The 25,291-nt window shown below is 42.0% G+C and overlaps 1 protein-coding gene across 1 annotated transcript in view; it reads left to right on the top strand.

The window, feature by feature from the left end:
• Positions 1-25,291, top strand: part of TLL2 (tolloid like 2) — a 2,328,887-nt gene that overhangs the window by 668,406 nt on the left and 1,635,190 nt on the right. The gene's annotated exons all lie outside the window — the stretch shown is intronic.

Genomic DNA, 25,291 nt, shown 5'->3' with positions numbered 1-25,291 from the left:
AGATCAGATATAGGAGTGAGAACCAGTTCTGCATAGCAATTACAGTTCGGACTACTTCTAAGAACTGCAAGAATCATGCGGGCGTACAGCTACGCTTGTCAACTACAGTGGTTGGCGTACTGGTTGGCGGGACGCAATTTACATGAAATTGACATGTCAGAGGCGGAATGGAATAAAGGAAAGGTTCACACTTTGTTGCTGCCGAGGGCAGAGGTGCCAGATACAGCGCCCCCACTGCTGAAACTAGCGATTAACCATTGGAAGAAAGCGGTGAGGTACACCTCGTCTGCGACTTCCTATGCACCTACGATATCGCTTATGGGACTCCCACTAAGATCGGGAACACTATCAAGCAGGGCACTCGCCGCGTGGCATGAGGCAGGGGTGTCACATGTAGGGGATCTCTTCGCAGAGGGTCGTGTTCTGTCCTTTGAAGACTTTAGAAATATACACCACACCCCAAGGGGGACATTTTTAACGCATGCAAGGATATGCCGTTACATAGCAATGACCTGGGCGCCACAAGGGGAGGAACCTGATACGAACCCGCTCCTTACAATGCAATACCTGATGGGCACTGGCAGTCACCTGACTAAGTGGATCACGAGTGGCATTGGAGACGGGAGAGCAATAACATTACGACTGTTACGTGATAGATGGAAGGAAGATCTGGGGAGACCACTCCGGGACAAGGAATGGGAGAGGATTCTTAAATACCCGAAGGCAGTATCGAGAAACCCCAAATTTAAATTTATACAGCTTATGCTATTACATAGAGCGTACCTGACACCTCATTGCTTGCACGCCATGTTTCCCAACACAGCTGACACGTGCCCCCGCTGTGGCTCGGAGGACGCGCGCTTGCTACATATGATGTGGGATTGCCCAAAACTAGGATATTATTGGAAGTCGGTGCTGGATACTTTAACTAAGCTGGCCCCCTCCAAGCCCCACGCAGCATGGGATTATGTCATACTGGGATTGGGACCAGTGGAACGTAAGAAGAGTGTGACCACACGTTTCATTGGCCTGGCACTGCTAATTGCTAAACGCACCATCACAATGAAGTGGAAATCGGCTAGATCACCAGACCCGGAAGTAGGGAGGGCGGAGATGGTAAGATGGGGGAAGGCAGAAAGCGTGACATTGCAGCGCGAGGAACGCAGGGGACTTAGGAAAAATCCGATATCTTTGGAGTGGAACACACTGCTGGGGTCCTTTGAGTCCGGGGAAGACTGCACATCTTATGACTCGATAACTGACACTTAAGATGTGATATGCCCTGATGGATGGGGGTGGCACGCAGTGCAGAGGATACTGCCTCATGTCTAGGGGGACGTATGTAGTTCTAGATGCACAGTACGTCGATCTTACTAGTAGGGAATTTATTGCAGCTCCTAGGGCGGAAGCGAGGAACACACAATGTACGATGACCGTTATGGGATAGACCAGGTTTTATCTTTTATGTTTATTTTTATTCGATTACTAATGCTTGGAGTGCAGGAATTAGAAGTGCCGGAAGGGGGGAGGAACGGGGAGGGGGGGATGTTCGTAGGGATGTTCAACTTAAAAAGAAAATGTTAAATCCTGATATGATACAGATATGTACAAGGAATGTGACTTACTTGTGTCAATATGCAATGAGATGTACTGAGTCTTCTTTTGTGACATATGGCAATAAAAACTGATTTTCAAATAACAAAAAAAAAGAACTGCAAGAATGAACTTTAAAAAGGAATTTTCCATGACCTGGATTGGGACAGGATCAACAAGGCCCCATAGTCCACTACCATAGGTCGCCCCAGACACACATTTAGATTTATACATTTTTATTAGTTCTACTGGGGGTCTGGTGCCTAATTTCTTCGAAAAACTCTTTAGGGCGGCAGTCGAGTGTACCAGAGATAGTTTTTTGCCATCACTGCCTGCGACCAAGAGTCACTCTGAGTGAACAGAATACCCAGGTATGAAAATTGTTTGGTGGATTCTAATTTCTGACCTGCAATACATATGGCCTTCTTAGGTTTATGGTACCTGCCGCAACGCATAATGAAAGTTTTAGCTGTATTTACTCTCAGACCCAGGTCCTTCATATGAAGAAAGAAGCTGTCCACCAAACGCTGGAGTCCCACTTGAGTGCGGGACATAAGAACAGCGTCATTGGCATATAAAAGTGCCGGGATCGCACGGCCAGCAACATATATTATTGCACAAAACTTTTTCCAGTCCATTAATATACAAATTAAAAAGGAAGGGGACCAGAACACAGCCCTGCCTGACACCGCTCCTGATTGGAATTTTGCCTGTGCAATCCCCCTTTAGGCCATAGCGTACGCGGGCTGATGCGTCGCTATAAAAAACGTCTACAATATTAAATAATATTTTCCTCAACCCCAAGTTGTTCCATTAAAAAAATCCATAGTTTAGAATGAATTACACAATCGAATGCGGCCGAGAGGTCAAGAAAGGCCAGAAACAAGTTCCCTTTCTTGGCCCTTGTGTACTTCCCGACCAACATTAGAAGGTTCAATCCTTTTTCCACAGTACCCAACCCTGAGCGGAAACCGTACTGTAGGTCCGATAAAATAGAATTTTCATTTGCCCAAACCAACAGCCGATCCAAAATAATCCGACCCGTTAACATTTTTGTAAAGGAGTCCAGGAGGGAAATGGGCCTGTAACAGCTCGGATCCTGTCTATTCCCCTTTTTGTGAATAGGGACTATTACAGACTCATCCCATGTAGACAAAAAGTCAGCAGTACAACTAGCATTAAGCACCTGAACTAAAAGGGGGCCCCACAGTCCAGGTGCGGCCTTAAAAATATCTATGGATACACCATCTGGGCCGGGGGCCTTTCCCCCCTTGCTTGTGCGTACTGCTTTGTCTACCTCGTCCAGAGTGAACAGCAAATTTCTTGAGTCAGGAAGTACCGAGACGGTGGAATGGGAACTCACCCCACCCTCTCCCTCGTATACTTTGGAAAAATGCCTGACCCAGTCACATTCAGGGATTGCCAATTCCAGCCTGGGGCCTGCGTCCTCCCTAAGGATGGGAGCTCTAATGATCTTCCAGAAGCCCGCACTGTCATTACTAATAGAGGCTAAGTGCAGGGCTTCCCTAGTCTCTGTTTTCAATGTGTTTTTTCTATTTCTTAAAGCTATTTTATATTCTTTTCTACGTCTGCAAATTTCCCTGGGACACCTGGGTTTCTTATGTAACTCCTTCTTTAGGAGTGCATAAGCTCTAGTGCAAATAGAATCAAACCAACCTCTTTTTTGATGATGATTTTTGTTCTGTCGCGTAAGTGAGGTCCTAATTTTGATAGAAATAGCCAGGAATTATGCCAGAATCATGTCAGGAGTAGAGTCTTCCTCAAGACAGGTTGCAAATTCACGTCTACATTTACTAACCACTCGATTGAGTATTTGAGGTTGGTCCACCATAGCCCATTTCAATGTGTAACCATTAATGCTACCAATCGATAGATGATTATCCAGAATGAGATTTCCTGCACTATTTTTTGTAGTGGACATTATAGGAAGCAAAATAGCCACACAGAGCGGGAAATGGTCATTTAGAGCAAAGTCTGAAACTTTAAAGGAATAAACTCTATCATCATTCTTAATTGACACAATAGCATAATCTATGGTAGAAACACAGCCCCTTCCATTAAATGTTGAATGGGGGGCAGATGGCATGGTACTGACCTAATTGGCAAAACCCAAATCAAATTTAGCAAGTATTTTATTGAATTGATCACCCTGAAATGAATGATTAAAATGGGAACCACTTAGAGAATCATCCCATAACATTCCGCACCTGTTATCGTCTGACATACTACACAAGGTGCAGTTGAAGTCCCCGAAGAAGAGTATCATTAAATTGTGTCCAAAAATGTTAAGCTGTGAGGACAAAGCTTTAGTCAAATTGGTTAGAACGCTATATACCTCATCACTAGGAATATTATTATAAAAATTTATAAGGGCAATCGGGGTATCACAAGCCCAAACCAATATTAAAATTTGAAAGTAAATATCCGTAACAGACACTATAACTCTTATTAAATTCAGCGTATTTGACAAGTATATAGCCAAACCACCCTTGGCTCTTCCGTGCGGGGAATCAACAGCGTGGGAATGAAATGTCCTAAAACCATTTAGATGGACCGTATCCCGGCTCCATGTTTCTTGTAAACAGAGCACATCTTGGGTCTGAAGAAAATCCCCCCCAAACTGGGTTAAGAATTTTGGATCTGATGCCAGCAACGTTCCACGAGGAAATTTTGCATAGCATCATACCAGACGGTGGGATAACTGGGTCAACAATGGTGGAACTGACCAGGGGAGAGGTGATATTATACTCACTTCCAACCACCACTCCTACATCTACAACAACTGGGTCCACCAGGCTCCCAGTGTGATCCGAGGTCCCTATCATATTATGGGATCCGTTTAAAGGTTGCCCCTCATTGGCCCTCGCACTTTCCCCATTACTAATATTATAAGTTTGGGGAGTTACATTATCCCAAAAATTTGAATTAGTAGGGGCTGAATGCAGTCAGTCGTTATTGTCCAACCCACTGAGAATATCAAAAGGGTTGGAAGTTGAAATGCTATATCTTCCATACCACAACCCTTCCTGATTAGATACTGGATACGGGGGCACAGGAGGGGAAAAACACCTAATCGGCCGAGATGGACAGTAGAAAAATCCAAGGGGGAGAATATTAATAAAATTAGGGTCGACTGACCCAGAGCAACCCCTCTCCATTATTTTATGGACCAATATTGGGGATCGAAATGTAAGAATTACATAGTCCCCTTTCAATGTTTTCTTTGTTGTACCCAACCAACTCACTCTTCTGGCCATCTTAAATTCTGTGAAGAGGAATTCGTTAAATCCAAGTTTAGTTGATAAAAAGTGAAGAGCTTTGTTCCTTAGGGTCGACCAATGTTCATAAACATTGGGCGATAAGGATGGAACATTGGCTAACACCACCGTATATGGCATCGCTTCAGGGGGCAAGTTCAAAACTGGGAGGCTTAAAGTTGTAGTAATCTCTCTAACATCCCCAACTCCTCCGTCCTGATTAAGAATTGGATGGTCAACTGCTTGGGCTGTGGGGAGGAAAACAGATGCATTAGTCGGAGGTTACCCCCTGTATTTATTTAGCTGCAATTGCCCTCTAACTTCAGGAATTTTAGATTGGGCTTGACTAGCTAAATTCCTAAGAGTAATATTAGATGTTCCACTTCGGTCAATAGGATCAGAATGAGATGCCATTGGGACTGGAATGTCCTGGATAGGCTGCTGAGTCCCAATAAGTTTTTCCTCCAATTGTGTCAACCTCTTTTCAATAGTACTGACTTTTATGCTAATAGGTTCAAGAAGGGTTGTTAAGAGCGTCTCTAGTCTTTCCCAAAAACTCACCTCGAGTGCTGGGGGTATTTTACTGGATAAGTAAAGCACCAAATCTAATTCATTTTTAGCTTTTTCCCCCGAGGGTACCTCAGGTTTGGATAAGGGTGTTTTTTTGCTTTTTTACCACCAGTATTCCCCCTAACAGTCTTTATAGTTACACCCTCCTTGTTCAAAGGTTTAGATTTACGTCTAGACTTCTGCCCTCTAGTCCTAACACATGGACTATCACTATTAACACTTAAGAGTAAAACAGAGATTGGACTTGGTAACATGTCACATTCCCCTATTTCCACAGGATCCTCAACCATTGGGGGGGGATCTATAGGTATATCGTAGAAAAAATTGTAGGTGTAACCGATAATCTTGTTAGTAGGAGCTGTGGTTCAGGTGATGCATTGACCACGATAGAAACAATATCCTTGCCCAATGGATCTATATTTGCTCCTGGTAGTGCTACAAAAGATGGTGCCAATATTGAATCCTGGGAATTAGTTGTAAGGATTGTGGTATTTGTGACAGGAAGGGGAGGAAGGGTACCAGGAGGAATCGAAAGACGTCTCTCTGTATTTTCAATGGCAGAGGCCACAACCCCTATAGTTTTCTGTAGCATACGGTCAATAGCAGTCAAGCTGGGTAGCGGTGGATTTGGAGCTACTCTAACTTTCTTAATGGGGGCAGGTTGGATAGGAGTATTTTTCCCCATTTCTAAGCACCAGAGACAAGTCGTTACAGTTAACTAACAGCAATGCACTAATAACACCATACACTGAAAGAGATAAGCCCTTAATACTATTCGTAATACAGGATTAAATTAAACAATGATTGCTACAAGTCAATAGCATATGAGTAACGGCTTTACACCTAAAAGATAATTAAGAAATAGAAATAAAATTATAATTAGCAGGGGAGGAAGTCCACAAGCCAAAGAAAGTGGCCCCGTCCCGTCCTTTCACGCCCTCGAACGGCCTCAAACGGCCCCGCCCTTGTCCCGGGCTTCTCCCGGGACGCTCCCGCGCGCTGCCGCGACGCGGGGGCTTTCGGTCCTTTTCAAACGCCTCCGGGTGGGAACCAGGTGTGTGCGGCTCCTCTGCCGCAAAGGACACTGGATGGTGTAGTCCCCCCCCCTTGCTGCGGCCGCGCCGAGGTTGCAAAAGGCTGCGGCGGCGGGGGGAGACTGGCGTCATTGGCAGGAGTCGCGGACCAAAGGGGCAACGAAATGCCAGGAATCACTGGCGGAGATCCAAAAAGGCACAAACAAGACTGCCCACCGAAGCTGCTAATGAGTCCACGCTCCACCGGGGCTCTCGGTCCTTTTCAAACGCCTCCGGGCAGGAACCAGGTGTGTGCGGCTCCTCTGCCGCAAAGGACGCTGGATGGTGTAGTCTCCCCCTTGCTGCAGCCACACTGAGGTTGCAAAAGGCTGCGGCGGCGGGGGGAGACTGGCGTCAGGGGCAGGAGTCGCGGACCAAAGGGGCAACAAAATGCCAGGAATCACTGGCGGAGATCCAAAAAGGCACAAACAAGACTGCCGACCGAAGCAGCTAATGAGTCCCCCATGATGACTGTTTCTTACCAGATCTTCGAAAAATTCCTTCTGTGAAATGGCAAGATCATGAAATGTTTTTAATTGCAACTTAAGAAATATGCTCCTGTGTGACTGTTAATCAAATGTGCATTTTTCAGTCTGTTCATCAGCACATTGCAATGTATGCTTTTTTGAGGCTGCATACATGCACAGATCTCAGAATAATGACCTTAGTGGGTAAAACCACCTAATTTCTGTATGTGTGACTGGCAAGTGTTTGGTTAGATTCCTAATGCATCTTCCATTCTTCCTGAGATTGAATAAGCGAGTGCCAGTCAGTTGGCAATATTATCACTTGTTAATTACTCTGCCACGAATCTGTGCTATCCTAAAACAAAACAGTTGTTGTTAGCCCCCCACGTTGAGCAGTTCTCAAATGAGATGACTGAGCTACATCCATGGAGGAAGCCAGAAGCCCAAAGAAATGCCACAAAATATAGTTGCCTTTAAATAGCTTTGCATCAAATGGAGTTTTAGCATACAAAGATACAAGTATTCCTTCAAGCTCCAGAACACACAGAATATGTGATTGATGTGCAACGCCAGGCATAGAGGCCACTTCAATACAAACAAAAGTAATGTTACTTAAAACCATATGCTATTATAATAATCATGCCTTTCAATTTCTTCTGAACCCCAGAACATGTGAAATTAACTAAAATATCCATGTTGTTTTTAATCCTGCAGGAGCAAGGTGCATTCAATAAAATATAATATAAAATAAAACAAAAAGAAGACATTTCTCAAAAATTAGTTGTTTTCAGTCTAAGGTGTGTGTATTATATTTAACATGTATTTACATGAAGTCTAAAGGCAACAAAATATTTATTTCTTTTTAGCCATGTCGCATATATTGGATCAGAGTTCCCACAGGTTTTAATGCATGCACTTTAACCTGCTAAAAAACTATGTGACCTGGAACATGCACCAGCCCAGGTTGCATGATGGGGGTGGGGGAGGAGAGGAGTTTGGGGGACGTGGTCTGTAGCCCTTTCAGCCCAATTGTCACTACATGCCTGTTGCTTTATCTGTTGTCATAAGGCTCCCAATGTCCTCATGGTTCAGGTTAAAGTTCCCATGAGCCGTCTCCTCCAATTCGACGTGTTGGACGATATTCCAAGGCCCAAGTGAAGGCCTTCTCACCACTCTCAATGCCAGTTTGGGCTAGCCAACTGGTTTTACAGCTGCTGCGCCTGGCTTGAACTGGGTACCCTTAGCACTGCCTTTGCCACACCAGGTCTTGGGGGTTCATGAATGGACTGGCATTGCTACAGCGGAACTCCAGAAATCATTTCTAATTAGTACTCACCATATTCCTGAAACCTCCTAATACACTCATTCGTCAGTGGGGCCCATGACACTACACATCTACTCTCTTCTCTTTAACGGGCTTCAGGAATTTTGGTAAAACACACTGGAGAAATGCTGTAACATTTGGTGGAGTGTCTTAAAACCTATTTAAATCAGTTATTATTTACACCTACAGATTATTACACTTTACGATGGTTTTTATTCAATCATTTAATTATTCAGACGCACCACCTTAGTGGCAATGGATCTGCTAGAAAGAAAATTAGGCGTAGAAAATTCACAAGACCAGCTTTCGAAATTCCATGTTCCCAATTTTATTAAAAGCAAAACTTTATTATGTCTGACATTTATGCATTGATTAATTCTTTATTCAGTAAAATCTTAAACTTTATTTAAAAAATGATCATTTTATTTAGAGCTCAGGAAAAATCGCTTATTTTAGAAATCAGTTAAAGGTTTAGCAAAGAAGAGATAGTTCCAAATTCATTCTCTCCTAACATCCCTAACTAACACCCTCATCCTATCCTTTCTATCCTGCAAAGCAAACAAATAAGTTCACAAAGAAAAATTCTTACATCCAGGAATCAATCTTCAGTCTGGCAGCACTTCGTGAAGAAATCGAAAGAGCGACCCCTTCCAAGCAAAATCAGGGGTTTTTATACACTAATTTCCTACCTTAATCTATCTAAAAAGTTACTAACAATGCCAGTTCGGGTTCTGATTGGACAAATTTGGGGTAGATGAGCGTCTCCTCATCATTACAGCATCGTATTCACAATGAATCAGCAGAAAAATAAAGGGGCTTTGTTTAAGACAGTTCATGGCCTAGTCACATCCCCAATTCGCAACGTGAAGACTTTTTCTCAAGATCATAATATTCGAGCGTCCATGTTTGGCACCCATCCTAGGTTCCGGGGCAAGGCAGCCTTGAACCTCTCCGAGCACAGGCAGTTCACTCTCTTGCAGGCTTTGGGCGCGCATGCGCTGTCCAGCTCTTGCTCACAGTTTACTCAGGCAGCCATTTCTCAAGTAGGCCTCAGAGGCCACTTATTGGAACTATCATAGAAACAAACACAAATTCATGTTCAATATGGAAATAAAACCCTTCTGTTTACCTGCCACCATACTAATGTTTCCCTATTAGTTGTTACCTAGCAAATAAGCTACATAAATGCATTTTATACTTGCATATCCGACCACTTTTCAAGCACAAAACGTGTACAATAAGCACATTCAACTGCGTTTGTTTATTTTTAAGCTGTGCATTAATTCACAATACGATAACAACACATTTTAGTTAATTTTATAGCAACATGCAAGCAAAATTAGTATTCCCATGTGTATAACTGTATGCAACTTACTCTATGGTTGATTAATTTTAACACAGCATACCATTAGTAAATATTAACGTTATGGAACGTTGACTTCACAAGGGATAAACACAATGTTGTTTTGCCACCTTGCTCCATCAGCATCGATAGCTGTTTCCACTGCTTACCCTTCATCAACCCCTCAGCAGACAATAGGAGACTTTTGAGCAGTCAACGCTGTGATGTCATGAGAATGCCGTTCTCTCTTCATCTGGCTCTTGGTGAAAAAACGTCACGGTCGCCACAGAGACTCTATGCATGATGCTATTGTCGGCGTGCTCCTCGCCGAACTGCAACTGGTACCTCACTCCTCTTCCCATCCCCCACACTGAGCACTAAACCTCAAAGGAGAGTCTCGAAAGGTGCCTCACACAGAAATATGCAAAGGGACGGGCATTCTTGCCAAAAGTAATTTCTCCTTTTTTTTGTCTTTTCGAGGCCGGTTGGTATATCTTCTGGCCCACCGAGGGTCACCCTCGTACCAAGAAGGTATTTTTATACGTTTGTGTGCTTTTGTTTATACAAAAAATGAACTAAACGGGTTTCTTCAATTTTAAATATGGCAACCGCTGGAAAGTGTGTGATCATATTGAAACATATATTTATGTTTTGTTTGAGACGAGAGACATGTTTTCAATTGTACATTATCAGTCGTTTTTCCATTGAAAGATCTCAGCCAGTGCTTTGCATGAAGTGTAGATGGAAAGATGCTCTTCAAGTTTTCTTACTCATGTGGAAGTCACTGGAAGGGGGGGGGGCTGCGGGCTCTGTTGTTACTGTGGGAGCTTAAGAGCTGGTTGCTAACAGGTGTGCTGATTACTAGCTCCCACTCATAAATGCCTTCCTTCCTCTATAAATTCTTTACACCATCTTGAATTGCTTTGGCTGGAGTGGGAATTCGCATGGAGCTGTTCCAGGCTGCCTGTTCAGTGTTGTGTCGTCTTGAAACAGGATCGCCTCCCAGCCTTCCCGTCTGAGATCAGTGTGACGACGCACGCATTGTGGAAAACGTTCCCCTTCGCAATTAATATTATTCTGAAATACCGGACCACAGAATATAGCCCTTCAGACGCATCTATTGTTGACTTCTCACTTGGAGAAAATGTTATCTTTCTATTTAGATTTCTTTATTCATCTAAAATGTCTCGGCATCTCTGTCATAGTGACGTATTTGTGTTCAAATGAACATACGAATATGTGGCATTATAATCATTAAATGCTGATTATTCAATGTAGTATTTAGATTTGTTTTATCACCAGGAAAGAAAGAAAACAATGCCTAGACTAGAAAAGTAACGAAAACGATGACAAACAGTCATACATGCACTAGATTTCGTATATGTACGTTCCACAGCCAAGTTTTTTTAGTGTTAATTACTCACTAAGTCAACAAAATGATGTTAAACATATTTGGAAAATTTCACATCCAGCCAAACAACGATTCCGGAAATGAGTTACCTAAAGTTATTCAGTTTTGGATTCCTTGTTAACAATTCAGCAAAATTGGTATCCTTGTTGCCAGAAATGGTTTTAACACTTACATTGCATGGTTTTATGTCCCGGTTCCAAAACCTCTTTATTTGCGCATCTTAGTTTTAAACTTGGTGCACCAAGACCGGTAAAGAACTACATGGTGTTCTGCCACCTCCATCCAAAAAAATGCATTGACAAAGCCATTAGGCCGCCAGGCCTTTGGCTTTATCAATACTTGTTTTCTTGTTTTGTCGTGGTTTTTGGAAGACTTTATACATGGGTAAGCTGCAGGGCGCTTATCAATTTAAAAACAAATAAAAACACTTTGGCTACCAAGAATATGTTTTGGTCTTAAAACCACACATGACCTTAATAATCCAAACATTTCGAGTAACTACTTTTTGTGTGGCTGTGCTCCTTGTGAAACGATAGAATGCCATTACTCCATAGAGAAGTTAGCCAATTGCTGAAGTGTGTTTATCTAGCTTCGGGATCCGGAGTGGCTTCCTTGTCAGGGTTGGCAGTGATAGGTACTGTCGTGGGGGGTCCAGGAGAGAATTTAGTTCCTTCGAACCGATCCAGTAAGTGATCGGCTTGTAGAGAGTAAATCTCGGCGAGAGACAGCCTCGTTGTATGTCCGTAGGGTTCCAAGTAACCACGGAGACGTGCTCCGTGGTTACTTGGAACCCTACGGACATACTATCCTGGACCCCCCACGACAGTACCTATCACTGCCAACCCTGACAAGGAAGCCACTCCGGATCCCGCCCCCCCTCATCAGCGGGTCCTGAAGCACATTTACGGATCGAGAGCCACGCCCGATTTATGGTTGATGCCCATAGACCCGTGAATCGTCCCCTCTGCTCATTCCTCAGCACTGCCCTCGACCCAGTCCTGATGAAGATCCTGAATTAACTGGATCGAAACGCCGTCGACCATCCAGCGCGAATACAGGCGCAACACATGAAGCGGCTCACCACATTGAACATACTAAATATGAACCTTTAAATCCACTTGGAACCGCCGTGTACCAAATGTTCCCTGTATATTTATGCACCAGTCACCTTGCGCCAACTACGCTGTTTCACATTGTCACATGCGTCACTACCTTGGTTTTCACTGTTACACCTAGAGCACCACGTACAATTTGGGTTGTTCTCCATTTTTGTGAATTGTATACTGCAGTGCTGCAATAACTGCAAATTATTTCCTTTATTTTACCCTTGCTTAAATATTTGTATAAAATGATGCCTCAAGCGCATGTTAGAATCATACAGAGTCTCCTTGCCTCCTTTCGGATAATGTTGTAAGCATATCCTTGCTAACTGCCTTCAAATAATACCAATTGTGATATTATATTCTTTTACTTTCTTTTCTTCGTGGCAGCTCGCCAAAGTCTATTTTCTCAATATTGTAAGATTTTGGTAAGCAGTGCAGCACGTCAACAGTGTTGCGCTGTAGGAGAAAATCATTTCAGAGTATAGTGCTGACGGACTGTAAAGAAAACATATGTATAACTACTCAATTAAAAAGGCCAGTCCTTATGGGAGGTTATAAATGTAGAGAAGGCAGTACTAAGGAGGGACTAGAAAGCCTATTAATGAATCTGAAGCAAACATTTACAAAGAACAATGACACAAGCCAATGAAAAATATGGGCGGAGAGTGAGCTGAGCTTCAAGTCCATACCTGAAAACAGCATGCCTCGTAGTGCAGTGCATGCTCTGACCAGTCTCTACCTAAAAATCCCTACCTGGCATCCCGCTACTCTTCAATTCTACCCTTTAGCTTTGTCCAGTGAATGGAGGGAATGTGCACTTTCTCCACTTTCAGTTTGAGAGCAGAGAGACAGTGCTACACTATCAGTGGCTGGCTGAGAGCCACACATCAGTATATAATGCTTTTCCCTGTCAGCTTGGGTCTGCAAAGACCTATGGCTAAGCGGAAAGAGTTTGGATGCCACCTACATTTTCCCACGGCTCTCATATCTGTGGAGACACAGAAGAGGTGAGAGAATGTAGTTGAGAAGGAAGACCATAATAATACATCATTCTCTGATTCTGCTTAGGTCTCTGAAGACCTGAGAGGGGCAAAGGATATGCCTCGAAAGTGAGTGTTTACCTTGGTGACACGGTGAGAACCTTACAGAACATTTACAATTATAGATGAGTAGCTGTCAATAATAAAGTTGTTCTCCACTGAGGTGTTCAAGTCACATTGTTCAGGCAATGAAAGCGAAGCTCGAGTTGTCCATGATGTCATTTGGTAACCCAAGGTTAAAAAGCCCATGTTGGTGACAAACAACTACCTACAATGTATATTTTGACTGCCCTAATCACAGGTTCTATCCCTTTGCTTGGCTGATCCTACGCAGCAGCTGCAAAAGACTAGAGGATTTATCGGGAAGTCATCCATGTGCATTGTTGCGTTTAACTCTAGTACATAATAATGCCCCACACTCAACAATGCTTTAGCCATCTTCCCACCCTCCCTGCCCAAATATATAAAGAAGAAAACATTTTGTATCTTTCTACCCTCCTTTTAAGGCCTAACCAATACCCACCCCCTCTCTTCACCTGAATGTCTGGTGTCCTCCTATCTCGCACCTCCCCCTGCAGTTGATATCACCCCTCTACTACCTCATCTTTATATTTAAAAGAAATACCTGGAATTCTGCCACCCTTTCCCATCATTTTTGCTGCTTTCTTCCCCACCTGAAGCCACGTTGTCTCTAGGGGAGTGATCACTGCACTAAGAATAGCTTTATGAAAGCTATTTGTCAGTGCTGATAATAGCCATTCCATCTCCTCCCTTTGAACACACAAGCAAGACCCTGGATCAATGTGCATTTGAACAACATATATTAGAACACTGTAATATTGAGAGCTCCATTGAAGACAATGAGCAAAAGCAGCAGCCTATATGAACTGGTATAGACTCGCCGCCCTTAACATTTCAGTGCCCTAATGCACAGCCTCTCTCTTTCCCCTGCTACTCGAAAATATATTAATTAAGCAGAGAAAAAAGAAAAGCAAAGGCCATGCAAGAGGACACACGCAGCCTTCACTCTTCCCTCCTCTTGTAGCTCAGTTGTACTAGGGATTAGGATTGAGCGAGGGGTGAATGTACCTCAGCTCCTGGGCCTCCCTGGCTTGGCTGAACTACAAAAAGCAGTTCAGCCAAGGTTGAGAGAACCTGGGGCTGACTTCAGCCCCTTTTTCCAGCTCTTGCTGTGACTGTTCAAAAGCTAACATCCGTGGCCCTGCACATGGCTGTGAGCTGCACAACATTCACAGCAACAGCTGTGAAGAAAGGCTTCAGAGCCTAGGAGATTTTAACCCCCTCAGGCTCCGTGAGGCCTTTGTTATACCAATTAGAAAATTCTGCCCTGATGGGGCGGAATCTTCTAATAGCTCAATAGTCCACCGTAGCTGGACTATTCCGCCCATTTGAGGCCCACTCCCTCGTTCATAACCCTAGCCTTCGTCTTGGGCCTTTAATGCTGGAGCAGGCATTTAATGGCTGATCTGGCTTGCTACGGTGGCCTCTAAAGCTTATTAGAACATTGGAACTTTGAAAGCTCCATTGAAAAGAATGGAGTAGCTCCGGGCTTATAATGGCTGGTATAAGCCCTGAGCCCCAACATTCCAATGCTTCTTTGCGGCTGGGAACAAAGTCTTCAGGGAGCCTGAGGGGATTTCAATACCCTTGTGCTCCCTGAAACCTTTGTTTAATTTGTTAGAACATTCTGCCCTCCAGTGGCAGAATGTTCTAATAGCCTTATAGCCCTTCGTAGCAGGGCTATACCGGCTATTAAATTCCCACTGCCTTGTTAAAGTCCCTTGCCTTCGGTTCGGGCCTTTAACGCTGCAGGGGGCCTTTAATAGCTGGTATAGCCCGCTACGGCGGGCTGTAAGGCTATAGTAGGGTACAGGCTTCAGTGCTCAGTTCTCTACTACTCTGATGTTACAGAATTGAGTAACCTGGTTTTGAAACCCATGTGCTGCATAATGTACACAAACTTTTGCTTTTGTTCCTCCAGTTCAGCTTTTCGTCATTTCTAAGTCTAGCAATAGCCAACATAGTCCTATGAGCGCCTCACTGGCTACTTTAGATCAACCAATTCAGCCTGTTTGTTTAAAAAAAAAAAATCCTGTCAGCTCTGGTCTGCAGAGACCTACAGCTAACAGCAAAGAGTCCAGAAAGGAGAAGCAGAGCTCCACCTGCACTCTTATTCCTCCCACAAATCTGTGAAGACCCAGGAAAAGTGGCAGAAGTCAGGTGTAAAGGCAGAGCACCATTCCCTAGCTCCGCTCAAAACTCTGGATTGTCTTTCATATTTTGTTTCATCCTTCAGAAGTATTGTGCGGTTATACCTTTTGCAGTTATGATTGGAAAACAAGTCCATCTCCAGTACTGGATATATAAGGTAAAGTCAAATATGTTTATAACTGAAGGGTGGGGTACTTAAAGATCTAGTGTCATTTTTTTTCAAACAAAGGTTGGCATTGAAAGTAGAAAACATCTTGCCTATGGTATTGCCCTGTCTGCTTGCATCTGAGAGCTACTGCGTGAGGATAAATGACAATTGAAAGGGGGAACATAGCACCATTGATCCAGTACCAGCGATTCATGGGATGCAGATGTACTCTGATACAGCCGCCGTCTGGGCTGTGTGAGATAAGGTCTACTTACAGAAATTAAATGAAGCTCTGAGTTGCTGTGTCGGCAGAAAGCTTCAACATACCGATCACCAGCAAATGCCTCACATGTGGTTGGTTGCAATACAGGAACACTGATGAACAAAAGATGAAAATGAATTAGTGCTCTTTTGATTTTTTTTCAAACATATTTTTAAAAATATATTTAAATGAAATAACCTACAATTACAATACTTTTATCATAACCAATAAGCACACAAAATTGCATAATAGTGTATATTTATCCTTCAAGGACTCCTGATTAAATTGCAGCATATAGCACAGAAGACAAGCAAGAATAATCAAAAGCGTGCTGTAGTACTTGATGTAACAGCTATTATGTTGTGAAAACGTTAATAGGTGTCATGCCAGCATCACCATTGTGGTCATGGAGAGTTCCAGAGTCTGCAGTCGCTCAAGGGTGCTTAACTATGAACACTAGTGAGTTGATCACTTCCCCCCACAGTGCTATATCTTCAGCAGCTTTCTTCTCTGTTCATACATCTTCCAATTGTTTCTCCTCCACCAGTGTCCATTCAGTTCTGTTTCTCAACCATGCAGTCACTATGACGACCTATGTGACTGCCAATTAATCGCTGCTCTGCACTTGCCCAGCATCAACCCCAATGTGGCAAAGTTATGAGAGAAACTACTGCTCTTTTATATGGGATAATTCCCAGTACACAATGTTTTAGTGTAATAGCATTATTATTAGCAGTTACTCTCTTCAGTATCACAACTACAGCTTCCCACTTATTGGCCTAGGCACCCACTTCATGCATAAGAATGTGGCACCAGGCTCATCGCATCTAGGATAGGCTGGTTATCAATTATTCAATATACACCAGTAGACCTACTTGAGGGGATGAAGGGAGGCCCACTTTGGCCATCTCCAACTCCAGGTAGTCCTGTGTAGGTTGGGTTCAGGAACCACTTCCTGGTCTGCATCCTCATCATCCTCAGAGACCTGGTGGGGAGCCCCACTAGGATCCTCTTCTGTTGATAGATGGCCCCCCTCCCTACTACCTAGAATATCTGGATCTGAAGCTTTTGCTAAGTCATCTGCCACTAAGATATCTATCAGGTGTTGGGTGGTGGGACTCTGTCCTTGCTTTGATTTATTTCCTTATGGCACACAAACATCTTAACTCTTGGAAAGAGAATTTGTCATATTTAGTTGTCTGCACCTTGGCTGACATCTGGCAGAGATGCACTAGCTCCTGCCTTTAAAGCCATAACTAGTGAGGTGTGGTGTGTGCACCTATCTACACTACTTGGTTTTCTACTAGAACCTCTCTAGGAGTTGTAGTCCGGGTGTGCTAACCCCTTCCCACCTACAACTTCTAAATTCAGTAGAACTTATGTATTATAAGACTTGATTTATATGTACCTACTGGTACCTTGATGTGATTTTTCAAATGATATTCTCAAGATTATTTGGTAAAACAATGCCAACCCTTATCCCATCCGCTGCACACAAATGTGAGAAGTTGGCCTGGTATATGATGTCCACTATTCTAGTGGGCACCTTGCACCAGTCTAAACGACCCTTATTGATGGTAGGTTATAAAGGCAACTTTATTAAAGCTATCCTAGTGATAGCTGTGGAGAGCAGCCTTCAGGCTAACACTTGGAGACAAGTTAAGCAAGTTGTTTTACCAATAATAATCTCTTGAATGATCAAATGAAAGCACACCACACGAGGTATACATCAAATATATATGTATTTATTCTAAACACAACCCCTCTGGACTCTTTATGAGGTCACAGTTAAAAGTACAATACAAGGAACTTAATTAGCATACAATAAGTTGCACAATATACGTTATGCCCTAGGGGCCTCACTAACCATATACGAAAATAGTGGTATAAGAACCGTGTGCGAAATAGAAAGCAGGCCTAGGGCCTGTGGAATCGCTGGGGCTGCCTAGAACCACCAAAGGTTAGGATGTAGGAGGCCCACAGGAGACGCGTGCAGTGTCTAAACACAGCCATGGGTTACCATTGACTTTCTATGGAGAACAAACAAGTTTCAATTTTAAAGATTAAGGGCACTTCTAGGTGAACTACGATGGAACCCTTTTAGACTAGGACACATCGAGAATCAAGACCCACGGGAGCACCGAAGTACTCGTGTTACCTCACCCAGGGAAGTCGGGTGCATAGGTGTCTTTTGGTGTCGGGTTTCGTCGTCGATTCCAATGGAGAGCTGTGAAGAAGTGCTGCAGGCGACCAGAGAAAAAGTGTCTGGGTGGATCCATGGGTGGATCGGAGATGGTAAGAACCTGAAAGCAGAGGAGACAGTCTGGGTCACTAGCCATGACCAGGATGGTGGAAAGAAGATGCCAGCAGATGTCGGGAGATTTCAGGTTTAAGAGATGCTTCCCGATCGGCGATAGGACGGACGGATTCGAGGACGTGTGCGGGACTGGGACCACATTGCCCTGGACATTGAACAGATAAAAACAAAGAAAAACTTCCTGTCCGAATCCACATGGAACATGATAGTTGAGGAAGTGTATTTAAACTGACAAACCCTCTGTCCTGACTCTATGAAAAATTAATTATTGAAATACGCGCACTTTATATTTCAAGCCCTGAAGAAGTCCCTGGAAGGGACGAAACGCGTTGGCGGTTTCAAAAGTGTTTTTAAAGAATGAAAAATAAAGAAAGAAATTGAAATACAACATCGACTCGCCTTCGAAAAATTTCTACATTACAGACTGTACACGTATTGATTAACTATTTGTTGAGTGTGCTGGGCTAACGTATTTATGTACAGTTGAGGAATGCCAGGTTCTTTGAATAAGGTTCTGAATTGAGGAGGTATAGGGAATTGTGCCTCCAGCCCTCGTTGCACCTCTGGGTTTATGTTAATACAGATAAGGGACGCCTTAAACTTGTGCAGGCATTTTGCTTTGATTCCCAGTGTTGTATGTCTTGCAGGTTTAATATGTGAAGCTTGTCTCTTCAGCCACGAGGTCCAGGATGCGTTGATGACGACCAGGAGTTGGATTCGAGTCCCACGAAACTTATAGTAAGCTTAGGGGTTGGACTAACTCTAAAAGTCCCTCCTATGGGTGGACCTGGGGAGGGGGTAGTTACACCCCTTTCCCTTTGTCCAGTTTCGCGCCAGAGCTGGGGCTGAGTGCCCCAGCAACCGGTTTGAACTGGGAAATGCATGGAGCACCTTGTGTGCCCCAGGCAGTGTCTGAAAAGCATTCACTGAATGCAACCCTCCCTGCCCCAATACACTAAAGCCATTCTTAGGAGGTGCTAGCACCTCCCTGGACAGGAAACCTATTGTCCAGGCCTCCCCTACCGGAGCTTCATCCAGCAGTAGGAGGGCAGACCCGTGTCTGTGGCAGCAGCATCCATTTTGTGATGCTGTGGCTCTGTTTAACTTTAATCAGGTTTACCAGTAACTACATGTCTTCTCCCTCTAGAAGGGTGGAATGCTACCTCCGCCGCCAGGACTGGCGGGGCGTGGTATACCAAAGTGTTTGACACCTCCCACGACATGTTTTGATGAAGCCAAACCAAAGTTAGCATTAATCCTGAGGATTATAATGCACTTAAGAATATATGGTATGGCTATATCATAGAACAGCTATAAGGAGATAGTCCGAAAGCTGCAGAGGGGCTCAGCTCATGCTAGGGCACCCTCTCACATAATTCCAAGCACTCTGCCTCCAGGATTGTCAAGGCCTTGCCATAGGAGTGACTTATAGGTTAATATGTGTCTCTCTCTCTCTCGCTCTCTCGAGATAGATATATATATATATATATATATATATATATATATATATTCACTGAAAAAACCATAGGTTATAGACCATATATAGTTAGGAATTAGCATTTACAAAACCTTGAAAATTCACTGAAAAAACCATAGGTTATAGACCATATATAGTTAGGAATTAGCATTTAAAAAACCTTATTTTACTCACACAAAACCATTGAAATTCCATATATAGTTAGTTGCACTAACTATATATCGCGCACCCGCAATCCACTGCTGTTCATGTCACATATTACATCATTCATGACATGGTCAGTGACATCACTGATGACATCACTGATGACAACATCCAGTGATTATGTGTTTCTGTAAAGTTTAAATATGTTTTACATATTGAAGAATGAGTGGATGTATAAGTGTCTGAATAAAGGTTTTAGTAGGTGCGTGATTGACTGTATGAGTGAGTGATTAAATGCGTCTTACTGAATGCACGGGTTAGTGACTAAACTGTCTAAAAGTGTGCATCAGTATGTCTGTTGTTGTGCAAGCTGCTGCACGTGTTAATCAGTAGCTATATAAGTAGCTATATGGGTTATTGATTGGTTGCACAAGTATTTGTATGGGAGACTGAGTGTGTGTATGGCTGGCTGGGAGGTGTGTGACTCTGTGCAGATCAATGTGTACTTGTATCAGTGATTCTATAAGAGAGTAACTATGTGTTAGTATATGTTTCAAAAATGTAAGGTGTTCTGTGTTTAACTGTATAGATGAGAAAATGGAAGTGTGATTGATTCTTTTCAGGACTGACTAGGTGTGTGAGTAACTCCATGGATGAGTGGCAGAGTGTGAGTGTCTGTATAGGTGTATGAGTGCATATGATAGTGTTGTAAAGATGAGTGATTGTATGTATGAATGATTGTATGAGTGAATGTGTGTGTAGACATAGGAATCAGTGAGTGCGTATGTAGTAACTAGTATTGGTGTGTCAATGGTTTCAAAAATGATACTCTCTATTTAACACTGGGTGTAACGGAGGTTATATTAGAGTGTGAGGAGATGCATTGTATTATCACATGAATGATATCATCAGTGATGTGATCATTGATGTCAAGTGAGATGTCATCAGTGATGTCATTTGAGATGTCATCAGTGATGTCATCAGTGATGTCACTGACCATGTCATGAATGATGTAATATGTGACATGATCAGCAGTGGATTGCGGGTGCGCGATATATAGTTAGTGCAACTAACTATATATGGAATTTCAATGGTTTTGTGTGAGTAAAATAAGGTTTTTTAAATGCTAATTCCTAACTATATATGGTCTATAACCTATGGTTTTTTCAGTGAATTTTCAAGGTTTTGTAAATGCTAATTCCTAACTATATATGGTCTATAACCTATGGTTTTTTCAGTGAATTTCATTGGTTTTTTAACAGCTAATATCTGTAGCTGTAAAATGTATTCTTCTTTAAATCCAAAAATATATTTTATATGTTTATTAATAACTTTTTTTTTTAATATTTTTTTTTTCTTCGTTCCCGCTTCGCGAATCGGGAAGCTTCCCGTTAGCTGACCTTGATGCCGCGAAATAGACCGCGAGCCGGTAAACGTTTCTTTACCGCAACTGCCGCGTTAGAAAACAACATCGTGACGCCTCCCGTCCGCATGACGTTTCGCTTTGTCGCGTGATACGTCATATGACGTGCTACGTTAGCGAACTCGTACGCTTACCGAGTCGCAAAGCACAGGTTTCTGGAAGCAAACCGGGAGGCCCTGCAAAGCGCGTAACATACACACAGCAGGTCATGTGACTTGGTAATAACACTTTTCATTGGTTCATTTCACTTTCGGTTTCCTAATGATGTAAGACTAGGTCATATGATCTAAAATGAACACTTTTCATTGGTTGAGAACTATTTTTTTTCCCAAATGGTGAAAATCCCTCCTTCTTTCCTCACTCTGACTTTCATCATTGTGAGAGAAAGACCCTTTGTTACCAGTGAGCAATGGCTTCTTTACTAGCTTCAGCTGGTGCTTCCCCACCACCTCCACCACATCCAAGGAAGAGTGGACCACCTGCTAAAGTTATAATTCAGCAAGAAGAGGAAGAAGAGGAACAGGACGACCTAGATAATCTCCCTATTATGGCCAGAAGATCTGTTGTACCGGAAGTAATGGGACCAGAGGGCAGGGAGATGGTGCCAAATATACAAACGAGATTTCGTGAAGTAAAACAAGTCTGCGTACATTGCAGTGGATTCATTTGCTACGCAGAAAGTAGCATCACTCTGATCAACAGAGCTATTGACAATCATGCTCATGTTTGTCCGAAGCTCCCCAAACAATAAATTCTTTTTTTTTGTTTTCTTGCTCCTGTTGAGCCCTTTACAATGAATCGTTTTCGTTGCCCCCTCCGAAAAAAAAACAAAAAAAATATAAAACTGTTCAGAAAAATTCAAAAAAAGTAAAAAAATGTTCAGAAAAATAATAAAAAAAATATAAAACAACAAAAACAATTTAAAAAAAAGTTCTTTTCAGAACTACCTCCCCGTTATTAAAAAATTGGTACAATATTTGCAACTGTGCCAACCTCTATTTCTCTTAGTTCGCTTCCCAGTTCGCTCCCCGGTACGCGAACCGGAAGCGAACCCAAAAATTTTTTTTTAAAAAAGAACAGTAAGTATAAGGGAAGGAAACAGACACTTATGTTAAAAGAAAGACAGCTATAAGGGAGTAAACTAGAGATACTATTACCCGTAATCCACTGCTGATGATGTCACATATTACATCATTCATGACATGCTCAGTGACATCATCAGCAGAGGATTGCGGGTAACAGTATCCCTAGTTTATTCCCTATAGCTGTGTTTCTTTTAACATAACTGTCTGTTTCCTTCCCTTATACTTACTGTTCTTTTAAAAAAAAATTTTTTAGATCAGTCAGAAACAGTGAAAGTAATGAAATATAAAAGACTACGTAGAATATGAGCACTGTATGCAACAACTTTGACACTTACAGAAGCCTCACCTTCTCCATGCCTCCTACACAGTTCTACATGTACATCATAAATGCAAACAGAACAGAATTAATTATACATGTTAAATGGTTTATTTTTGCTGTTCTCAGAATGTATCAAATTTCACTAAAACAGTGACTTGAAGGTATTCATCATATAACAGCGGGGGAAAAAAACCACAATCAAAATGATTGTGTTTAAAAAACCCATACAACATTAGAAATCAGAATTCAGAACTCCTTAAAGTTAACTTACTTTCCATGACGGCCAAGGATGTCCTATGAACAGCTTACACTCTGTTGTGCTGTTATTACTTTCAACCCGCCACTTTCTGAAAGAAAACCTCCATCGTTTTCAAAAACATGTTACATATAATAAATGACTTCTTGCTCTCTACCACAAGATTCCACAAGGCCAAATCTTGTCAGAGCCATGTATAACTCTTGGATTTCTTGTTAGCCAATCCCGTCTTTTCGCATTTCCACAACTTTCAGAATTAAAATGTTGAAGATCATTTACACAATCCTGGACTAGTAATATCTTCCCCTTCTTGCTCAATCATGTTCTACATTTCCTATCACACTGATACTGCTTACTATGAAGCAGACTTACACTACCTTTATGACTAGTACAATTATTTAATTCTCTACATCACTTTTAATCACAAAGCAATGTAAAACAGTAGACAGCATTGCAGACTTACATTCCCTCTACTCCATGTTTTGATTCGCTGCTTCAATTAGCTTATAAAAAGAAATAGTTTTTCTGAACTCATTCAAAGTGCACATATTTCTCAATAACGTCCAGTGTTATGGTAAAAAGTTATGTCTCTGTACTACACTTATCTTCAAGGCCAAATAGTGTAGGAGCCATGAGAACTTCTTGAAATTCCTCAGAGCACATCCCGAGATTCTTTCCCTAAAATTTTGGTTTTAAAAACACCAGGTAAGAGTTTTTAAGGTCATATGGCAATTTTTTTTTGAAAATTAAAACAGAATCATTGCAGAATGACCAGCCATTTCTACACTTTAAATAAGCTGTATAATGTCCTGATGTTATTGAAGAACCATCATGATATATAATTGCTACAGTTACAAAAGTCCTTCCTGATATTGACAACTGTGAAGCCACAAAATTTTTAATTAAAGTTGTCAATTTTGTTCCATCAGGCCTACATCGTTGGAACATTAAAATGACATACTGGCCATATGTTCGTATAAATAATGTGGACATCATTTCAGATTTACATTGCCTACACTCCATATTGTGATCAGCTGCTTTTACTAGCTTATTAAAAGAGACTGATTTACTGTCTGGCAAAGTTAAATATATAAATCTTTCTGAGTCTACACTAGTACTACTTGATACCCTACAGTTCTCGCAGTCATGCTGCCATTGATAAGAAAGCCCAAACAGATGATCTACATCTACACCTTCAGCATACAATACATCAAGCATATACATTAAAAACTCCTGACAATCTTGCTGACTATTTTGAGAGAATTGTGTTTGGCCTGAACATCTGTCTAACAGATTTCGAATTTCAGACACACTTTCTATGTTTGTTCTATCAGTGCTACATTTCTCTAACACAGAATTTAACAAACTGCAAAATCTTTGATCAGAATTGACCACAATCTCTTCTTTTACATTTTGTAGAGAAAACAAAACATTAATCACTACATTAGCATAGCAGTTGACACCAGAACTGTTTTCAAATTGAAAACCAACAACATCTTCAACAGAATCCTTTTTGTTTCTGCTTATAATTTCAGGTTCATCGACTTTTCGTCTTTTTGCTACAACCTCCCCAGTATTGGTCACATTTCTTCGTTTCCGGCCTACCACACGTTTCTCAAACAAAGGATACTGAGGCAAATGTGGCGCATACTCTCTTCTCAACCTATTGTATTCCTTAACACAATCTAGATCCGCACAAATGTTTGTGACATCACACTCAATCAAGTACAATCCCGATAAAGTCCTAACTCGTGACAATGCCACATATGCCATACCCTCCTTGAACACAGAACTGCCAATATTCACCAATGCACAGTCTACACTTAAACCTTGCGATTTATGGATTGTCACCGCATATGCCAAGCAAACAGGAAACTGCTTACGACGAACATATAAGTCTTTTACAAGCAAAAATCTAGCAGAACAACGAGCAATTAGCTGTACTTCCTCAATGCCATCAAATTTAATTTTTAAAAATTCAATTCCATCTCTATTTCTGTATTTCACAAAATCAACAACATTACCCATTGATCCATTTACCAGACCTCTTTCAACATGTAAATTCCTTCTTAAAATTATACGGCAGTTCAAGCACACATTCAGAGTCTTTTCAAAACCCGCAGTTTTAGATATACTCTTCTCTAATGAATCCAATTTTGTTTTCAGATTCTCAGACAAAATAATTGTTGATCCCATATGCTCTACTCTGTCAATAGCTTCCAATTTCACAATCTCTTGCTTTTCTAAATGCAACATTTTGTTGTTGAATTTGGCACATTCTGCAAGAGTTGGCATCAAACATATTCCAGATTTTTTCTCAGTAACTTTCTGAAAAATATTCTCAGGCACAACATCTTCGTCTGGATATAAATTTGTCAGTAATCGTGCATGTAAAGCTTCTTTCCCATGCTCGGTCACTTTTCCAAT

The sequence above is a fragment of the Lissotriton helveticus genome, chromosome 5_1 (assembly GCF_964261635.1).
Source record: "Lissotriton helveticus chromosome 5_1, aLisHel1.1, whole genome shotgun sequence".
Classification (NCBI taxonomy): Eukaryota; Metazoa; Chordata; class Amphibia; order Caudata; family Salamandridae; genus Lissotriton; species Lissotriton helveticus.
The sequence above is the reverse complement of the archived record's forward strand: the minus strand, read 5'-3'. Positions and strand labels throughout refer to the sequence as shown.